Below are 8,676 nucleotides of genomic sequence, written 5' to 3' on the forward strand. Positions count from 1 at the left end.
TTGACAAATGAAGCATAGGGCGTGTTGCGGCTCTTGTTGCGCAAGGTCGAGCGTGGTGCTGTGATAATGAAATTGTTGAACCGAAAATAGGACTCGATATACGTTCTTGTTTTGATCTAGCACTCATTCGTGCTGCGACCACCATTTTATGCAATGGCGGCCGCTTGAACGTGCACTGACGTTTGCTCACACCATACAGTTCTTGTTTTTCGGGAGGCAGGTTATTGTGTCTGCCTTACACGATGTGAATACGAACTGTCTTTAGAACAGCGTTGCGCCTACTTTGTGTCAACCTTGCGGATTATTCCATTTCTTTCTTTCTTTCTTTCTTTCTTTCTTCCTTTCTTTCTTTCTTTCTTTCTTTCTTTCTTTCTTTTCATGCGCTAGTAGCTCAATTAGGTTGATACAACTACGAACGCTAGAGAAAAATTTCGAGCTGTTCGTCAGACTGGACATCGCGAGACTTGAACCTCTGGGTATGTATACATTCGGTATAGACATCTTTTCGTAAATTAACCCACTGCTCCCGTCTGACAACTATGGTTGCTCGGTCTCCCTCCCGGCTTTTTCATCTGTTATAGTATATATGAGTCATTTCTAAATATTTTAGTTCAGCAAAGAAAAGGAAAAGGACACAACTACGATATAAGGACTTCAAAAAGAAAACAAATAAATGTTACATGTACGACACAAGCACACACAAACACCTCCCCCACCCCCAACCCGACACACATAGTACTGTGAAAAAAATCAGCGCTTCGAATACTGTGAACTTGTATGGCATGGCTGCAACCTTCGCTCACGAAAACACGTTTCCCCCCCTTTCATTTATGAAAACATAAGCCTTAGGCTTATCAGCTAGATCTGGCTGCAGATGGAAACAACTAGCAATTATTTCCGCGTAGCAGCGTCGGCTTCTTATTGAACGACCTCAAGCGAATGAGCGTGGTCTTGAGTAAACACTCCTGAACTGAAAATCGCTGGCACTTCGCATGGCCAACGTTTCGGGCCGCTACACACCACCGCGCCGCAGACACAAACGCTTCTCGATGTGTACACGGCCAAGCAGGGTGTCTGTTGTGCGCACGAAATATAGTTGCGGCGCCATGACACTTGTCAGGCGACATCAAGCAAGACACGCTTGAGTGAAGACCACCGCCGCGTGATCGTATATATACCATACAGAACAACTCGATCAGTGTTTGATTATGCACGTACTCAGGTTTGCTTCGATGCTTTCATAATGATCGGGATTTATTCTCCCACGGCGTGTGTTGCTAAAGATTAAACTTAAGATAGTTGCTAGTCTGTCTAAAGGTGCCAAGAAATAGATATCACATAATGGCAGACCGTTAAGTATAATCTAAAGGCGAATGAGGCGCGAATTCGAGTGAAGCGAATTCAGTTCCGTTCAGGCTGAAGGTTTCTTTTTTATGGCGAAAACGTTATGCATCTTATTCGTGGGCTGTCTTGAGGGCCAAACGAAATGAATTATCTCTATACGTCGAGGTTCTCTATGTGCGTATTTATGTGGAGTGGCGTTAGATTCCGCGTATAGCGCGAAGCGGGAAATTTGCATGGGAACGCTCGGTGCACCGTATACGTGCACAATGACCCTTTGCGTTTATTCGTATTGACCACGAGCTAGCGACAAAGACCACATGCGCAACTCACTCCGACGTGGCCCGGCAACACCTTGTGACTATAACTTCATCGCGGGATGAGAACCGACAGGCGAGGAAGCAGTTCAAGGGGGCCAGCAGAATTTCGGCACTATATATATATATATATATATATATATTACGATGATGTAAGAAAATGGCACCAGCTGTCGACAAGCGCTGATTGAAAATGCCCTCACCATAGTGAACCCCTCTATGCGAAAACATGGCGTCTTCATAACGCAGACATTCCTCAAATAACAGAGACTTGCATGTATTATCGCGGAAACTATACCAAGGAGCGCGGCCACCGGAAATGGCCGTTGCGCCGCCTTCAGACGATGCACGTTAGGTCGCGCTTATAACTCTCAGTATACCGAGGATACTTTCCAACGGCTGCACGTCAACCTTGTACGGTATAACGCTCCTGCACGGGCTCTTAAAGGGCTCCAGGTTTTGTTATGCAGAGTATACATTCGGTAATCGCATGGTTGTTTATATAGTGCCTCCTCTCGGTCCACGTATACTGCACCGCTATATAGCAGTTGAGGACTTGCGTTGCGTCAAACTCCCTATAGCGGTCCCACTCACACATGTATACCCAAAGCTGTGCGCCGATGTCAGCGTACGTTTTATTTTTATTTTTTCGGCGACTCTGGACCGTTTGCCACTTTTACCATTTTTGTTCTTTTATATTTCACTTTGCACCTTTTTTTTTTGTCCTTATGGTGCTCGCCCAGAGTCACGCAATAGTGCGAGTATAGGGGCCGCGATGTCCCCTTTCGCACCATTCGCGGCCATGTGGCGCACTATAATATTTACAGAACAACAATTCATGCCAGAGATGGCGTAGACATATATAAGCTCCGATGGCGGTTTTGACCGGAAATTTGTGAGAGAGACGCGCCTGTAGATTCGAACAAATAAGAAAACAGTACAGTGAGTATAGAGAAATTAGCAACTCCGGGATGCACGAAGCATGAAAAAATGGAAAGGTGCGTATAGCTCCAACAGTTGGCAGTGCGTATCGTGCACCACTTCAACGGCAGAGGAATTCGTACGCGGTTGAAAATCATGACTTGGCCCACCATTTCAGTTTAGGCATTCATCACTTCTCCATATGTGTGCCGGTGATGGCTTCAAGTTTCTTCACGCATATAGACCGTCTTCGTAATTAAAAAGAAAAAAAAAAGACGAAAAAGAACAAAATCTTGGTCACGTTGGTTTCGTGTGTCACGTGGGATTCTGCGGGGTCAAAATAATTTCTGCGATGGGTAAAATTTAAGATATATGACTGTACAAGATTGAATGAGACGTCATTAAACAGCTTATAATTAGGGCGATCAATAACGAAGGACTTTGAAGAATGCTTCCTCTGAGACCGAAGATGCGCTCGTTGGGGAGCGCGAGATTCGAAAGCATTCTGAAGGAGACTTTCATGACGAGTCATTCATGTGGACGAGCCTCTTAAACAAATCACGAGGAGTGTATATTTTTTGGAAGATCAAACGGCGCCGTCAACGAATGTGAACCTGTGTCAAATTGGATCGCGACTCAACCGATTCGAGCTGTCGACTCCGAGCGATGTTTGTGTGACTTCTCTGCGATGCAACTTTTTGCCATCGTTATGACGTCGAGCGCATCATTCAAGGCTTGTGTTAAACTGGCTGCATTCTAGACCATCTTCCGGGACAAAGATTGTTCGGCTCAGCATTCGCAGGCTCCAGGTGTCACGGGCTCACAAAGCCTGCAACAAAGCCACAAGGACCTTATAATACCACACATTTTCTGAAATACGCTGGCCTCTGGCACCTCTGTAAACCTCTGTGGGCAGCCACGCGTTTCCGCGTCGCTATATAGTCTCCCCTTTCTCTCGATTCTTTCTTTTTCTTCCCTTAGCCCTTTCCTCCGGTGTAGTGTAGCAAACCGGCCGCGCGTTTGGTTCGGTCTCAGTAGCTTCCTTTCTCTTTCTTCCTTCATTTTCTCTGTCACACGAATGGGTGACATATTCATTTATTTCCATTTGAATTGTATCCCATTACTTTATCATTTCTGGATTTTTTTTTCTTTTACGTATACACAACTCGACAAGAAAAAAACAAAACAAAGACGATTCAGACCGGAGTTTGCTCTCACGATGTCTTGTATGCGCAGGTCTAATAAGCCAGTTTTAATTTTCACTTCACTAATAAAAAAAATTCACCTGTAGGTGCAAGAAAGTTCTTACATGAACTTACAACAATTTTGCAAGTAATTGTACAGCCGCTTTTAAATACCCTGCCGTAACAAAATGAACTTCTTTTATTAGTTTCTTTTGCTTGGTATCTCGTCGAATTCCGTAAAACGAATAGGGTAACTTTTCTTTTGCACGGCCATCTTCTGCAGGAGGATGAAATCAATCAATCAATCAATCAATCAATCAATCAATCAATCAATCAATCAATCAATCAATCAATCAATCAATCAATCAATCAATCAATCAATCAATCAATCAAAAATTGCAGGTATCGATGCAAAATGAAGCCGAGGACACAAAACAAACTATAGATTCGTCTGCAGCTCCTCGTCATGAACCTCACTTGTCTGTCTTCACTAAGAGCGGTGCGCTCAAGGCATAGTTCGGAGAGCAAAATTGACAGTCTCGCACCAAATCGAAGCATCGTAAGCCGTCCGGCGTCGCGCTGCAGGCGTGTCAGAAGAAAGCTGGCGTGACGAGGAGCGCCGCGAACGGCGTCGCACGCGTCGCGCATATACCTGCAGGATGGTGCACGAGATGAGACCGAAGGACAATTACATCGGCGTTCGTCAGCGCACAAAAAAAAAAAAAACAAACAAAAAGAAAACGTTATTTAGCTTGACGTTTCGTGTCCGTTCCACTCATGCCAGTGTGTGTGTACAAGTGGTGTGGCGTGCACACTGCTTCTCAGCGGGATGTGTGCGCACAACGCCCACACCAGATGCCAGAACACAGCCTAGGCTCAGGCAGAGCCTACTGAGCGGCGTGACGGTGCGTCCACTTGGCATTCTTTTTGCAGCCAAACGCACTTCTCGCCTCCGGAGACCTTCTGCAGCCCTCCATGCGCGGGCCGCGCGTGTGCATCATTAACGTGATAGCTCGACAATGCCAACAGCGACGGCGCAAACTCCCCACGATGGTCTGTATAATCGCTATCGCAATAATTTAGGGGTAACAGTTTGCCAGCCGGCGCCGATGAGGTTACAAAAGTGAATGCTGCAGGTCGCGTGATGAATGACACAAAATAAGTTGTTATGATTCAGTGAATTCATATTTCCTATACAGAAGAGTTATATTTTGGCTTCTGACTTCAAACTAAAGCGTGGTAGACAGCAATCCCTTTTTGGAAATGTTACATGGAACACCCAAAACGACGTGGGCGGCTGCCTATCGCCGCAGCTACATGGGTCACATGTAGGCAGGGCTGTCTGTCGACCCTGTAAGAAATGCAAAAGGTCTTTGTAAGTGTGACGCCTCTTCAAAGGCAGTAGCATGGTTTCTTCACGCCGGGATAACCCTGGCGGGGGAGCTGCCGTTCAGGAGCCCGGAAGCGTAGACCAGAGTTCTTGAAAACGAGAAAGTATAGTGCTACTTCCGTTCTCGAAAACGGAACCGAAATTCGCCGCCGGCCACGCCAGCCTGGTGGGTGATGGGCTTGGGCGTTGATCAGGCGCCTTCGTCGGCGCGGTCGCGTTCACTGACAACGCATGCCCTTTCTTGGCTACATCCACGAAATCCACATGGATGTGGATTTTTCAACCACCTAGCGAGTGAGTGAGTGAATGAGTGAGTGATAAGAAAGAAGGAAGGGATGTTAACCAGTCAAGAGTCCGGCTGGCTGCTCTACGCCCGGGGAAGGGAAAAGGGAGACTAGAAACAAGGGATCGAGAGAGAGAGTAAGAAAGGGATGCGGTGAGTGTGAGGCCAGCTAGTAATGCAAATAACATTCTTGACACTGTCAGACCAGTTTTCTTTCCGGCTATCTATCGAACTATCTAACCGAAAATATGGGCCGATCCTGATCGTCGTAGTGCATGCAGTCTAAATGTGTGGACCGTTTCTGCGGGTATGTACCACTGGGTATGCGCCACTGATTGCGGGGCGGGGCTCTGCTGATGCATGTAGAACCACGTTATTGGGGGCACATTGTTCCGTTTACACATATATGGGCCGGTCTCTAAAGTTGTACTCAGAGGTCATTCGGTCCGCGTAGCCAAGCTGGCCATCTCCACAAAAGCTCGCTGGCGAAGAGTGAACTCGCTGAAGTTCTCCTGGAAAGCAAATCTGCAGAGTTGTCCCTTCCAGAGCACTGGTTCTACGCCACTGGGTATGTGTCCCAGGGCTCACTGGGCATGCGCCACGTGGTATGTACCGCTCTTCAATGGACCTCTTTAACCCAGCTTGAGTCACTATAGGTATGCGCGGACTCCATGGCATTGCCGCTAGATGACGCAACGTGTACACGAGGGAAGCGTGGTAGAGGATGCCAGCTGCTGTAGACGCTTCACAGATGACGCGTTTGGGCTACTCGCATACTTGGATAGTCATCGTAACATGAGTTATGCCCAAGTTTTTTATTGTATCCGTGGCTCTTTCAAGAATAAGGTGCATCGTTGAAGCGATTTACCACAGTCCTAAGTAGCACTGAACGCGATGAGCTGCACATGCTTCGAACAATAGACAAGGTGTCTTGTACTGGATCTCAACACACCTTGCCAGGGTGACTACTACACCGGCGAAACCGATCCCGTTAATAGAACAGTTTTTTTATCAAACATGGCAGTAATAATATTAGTGTAATGAAATTTCAGTAGTTGAAAATATTATTGGAATAATCCATACTTAATGTAATACCTTCAATGGATAATTTTTTTTATTATATGTTACTTAGGAGATGTTGTTGCCTTTAGTTGGCGCCGCCTACACCTTTTCACATAGGTTTAAGAAAAAAAAAATAGTTAACGCATTAAGACTAAAAGTAAACTCCAAATCGTAATAACTCAAACTCCAGTCACATAAGCACACTAATTCCACACTGAAACTGAAAGTCAACACCAAATCATAACGACACAAAAGTTCAGTCACACAAGTACACTAATGCCACACTAATATTGAAAGCCAACTCAGAAACACAACAACACAAAGTCCAGTCACATAGGTGCACTAAACTAAACACAAAGTCCGCTCACATAACTACACTAAAATCAGGGCACATAACAAAGCACGGATTATACTCAAATGAAGGTACATTAATCCAGGCATTGAATTCGCCAGAGTTAGGTTTAAAAGAATTCAATAGCTATGAGCTTCAATTCAATGATATGAGCTTATCACATCTGAACACTCTACTCAATAGCTTCCGAGAATATTGCTCGATTCTAGAAATTTTTGAAGGACCAGTAACGCTCGTCTTTGCAATGAGTATGTTGACCATGGAGCTAGTATCTTTCTGAGCCTGAAGGGCCTGCGGTCTACAGTCAATAAATCACGTGCTAAGCGTTGTATGTGTCATGTTTTCCGAATTGTTATGCGAAATTTGAACTGTCACCATAAAGTGAAGACAAAGCTGCCTGCGAGTCACAAAGGATGACTCTTTTTGCACAGAATTTGTCTCGTAACAAAGACAATATTGCAAAAAGTTCTGCTGTTGTTGATGATACCGTGTGAGATAGTTTAAATGTCTGTATTTGGTTCCATTATGGAATGACAAAGGCAGCTGCAGAAGAATTTGTCTGGCAAGAACCATCTGTATACGCTTCAATATAGCCATGGGGGTATCCAAAGTATATCTGGTATAACGCTAGTTGCTGTGCTGCTAGCATAAACATATCTCGTTTGTGAATAATTCCTTCAACCGAAAGTTTGATTTTTGGATAGACGAGTCGCCATGGAGGGTAGTAGATATCTGAGAACCGAAATTCGTGAGGTGGTGGTAGATTTTTGTGCATCTGGATCACCGTATTGATGTTCACCCTGTCTCACTCAATTAGTGTACTTGCTAGCGGGTGCCTTTTGTGTTGCGCTGAAACGCGAAAGAAGTGTCGACAGGTTTCAATCGTCCTCGATCATAATAGGAAATGGAGGATGACGTGCCTCAGCAATTACTAAGGAGCTTGAAATTGCTCGAGTAACGCCTAAACATACTCTTAAGACTCCTAGCTATTAATGGTTGAAGTCTCTCTTCAGATGAACGGGAGATTTCATGCAGAACAGGTGAAGAATATGCTATAGCTTTTGCTTTATAAGTGCATTATGTACTTTTAGTAAGGATGGAACCGACCCTCCCCATGTCGTGCCTGAAAATTTATTAATGAGTTTATTTGTTCTTCGAGGGCTTAAATGTGAGAATTCCAAGAAAGTTTCCTGTCTAGTATAACCCACATAAATTTGTGTTGTTTCACTGTATAAAGGTTGTCCCTCAAGGCACAGCTGAAAATCCTTTAGATATCCTCTGGTAAAAGGCAGCACAGCCGTCTTTCTGTCTCCATTCCTCGTTTCTTTAGGAATTTGTCCACAATGTTTAGGCCTTCCTGCAAAGTTGATTCAACAAGGCTGGTACTTGAACCAGAGGCCCAAATACAAACATTATCCGCATGTACAGAGTAGTGAAATGCAGGTGGAAATCTCCCGAGGTAAATCCGCCATCCCACAATTAAAGAGAAACGGACTTGAGACACTGTCTTGTGGGACTCCTTGAATAAGATATTGAGAGGAACTTTTTCCTTCGCTTGTTTGAATAAATATTGATCTGCCATTCAAGAATTTGGATGTTCAGCGTAGCGCCATTCGAGAGACTTCCAGTTCTAGCAGGTCACACAATATATATGAGCATGACTGACGGTGTCGAAGGCTCGTTTAATGTCTAAAAAACGCTATTGTATCATTTCCCCTAGCTCGTTCATGTTCAACATAGGTAACGATATCTAAAATTGCATCCATGGTGCATCGATACCTTCGAAATTCTGTCATGTGATCGGTAAGTGCTTCTGTTTGCTCACA

The sequence above is a fragment of the Dermacentor andersoni genome, chromosome 1 (genome assembly GCF_023375885.2).
Source record: "Dermacentor andersoni chromosome 1, qqDerAnde1_hic_scaffold, whole genome shotgun sequence".
Lineage (NCBI taxonomy): Eukaryota > Metazoa > Arthropoda > Arachnida > Ixodida > Ixodidae > Dermacentor > Dermacentor andersoni.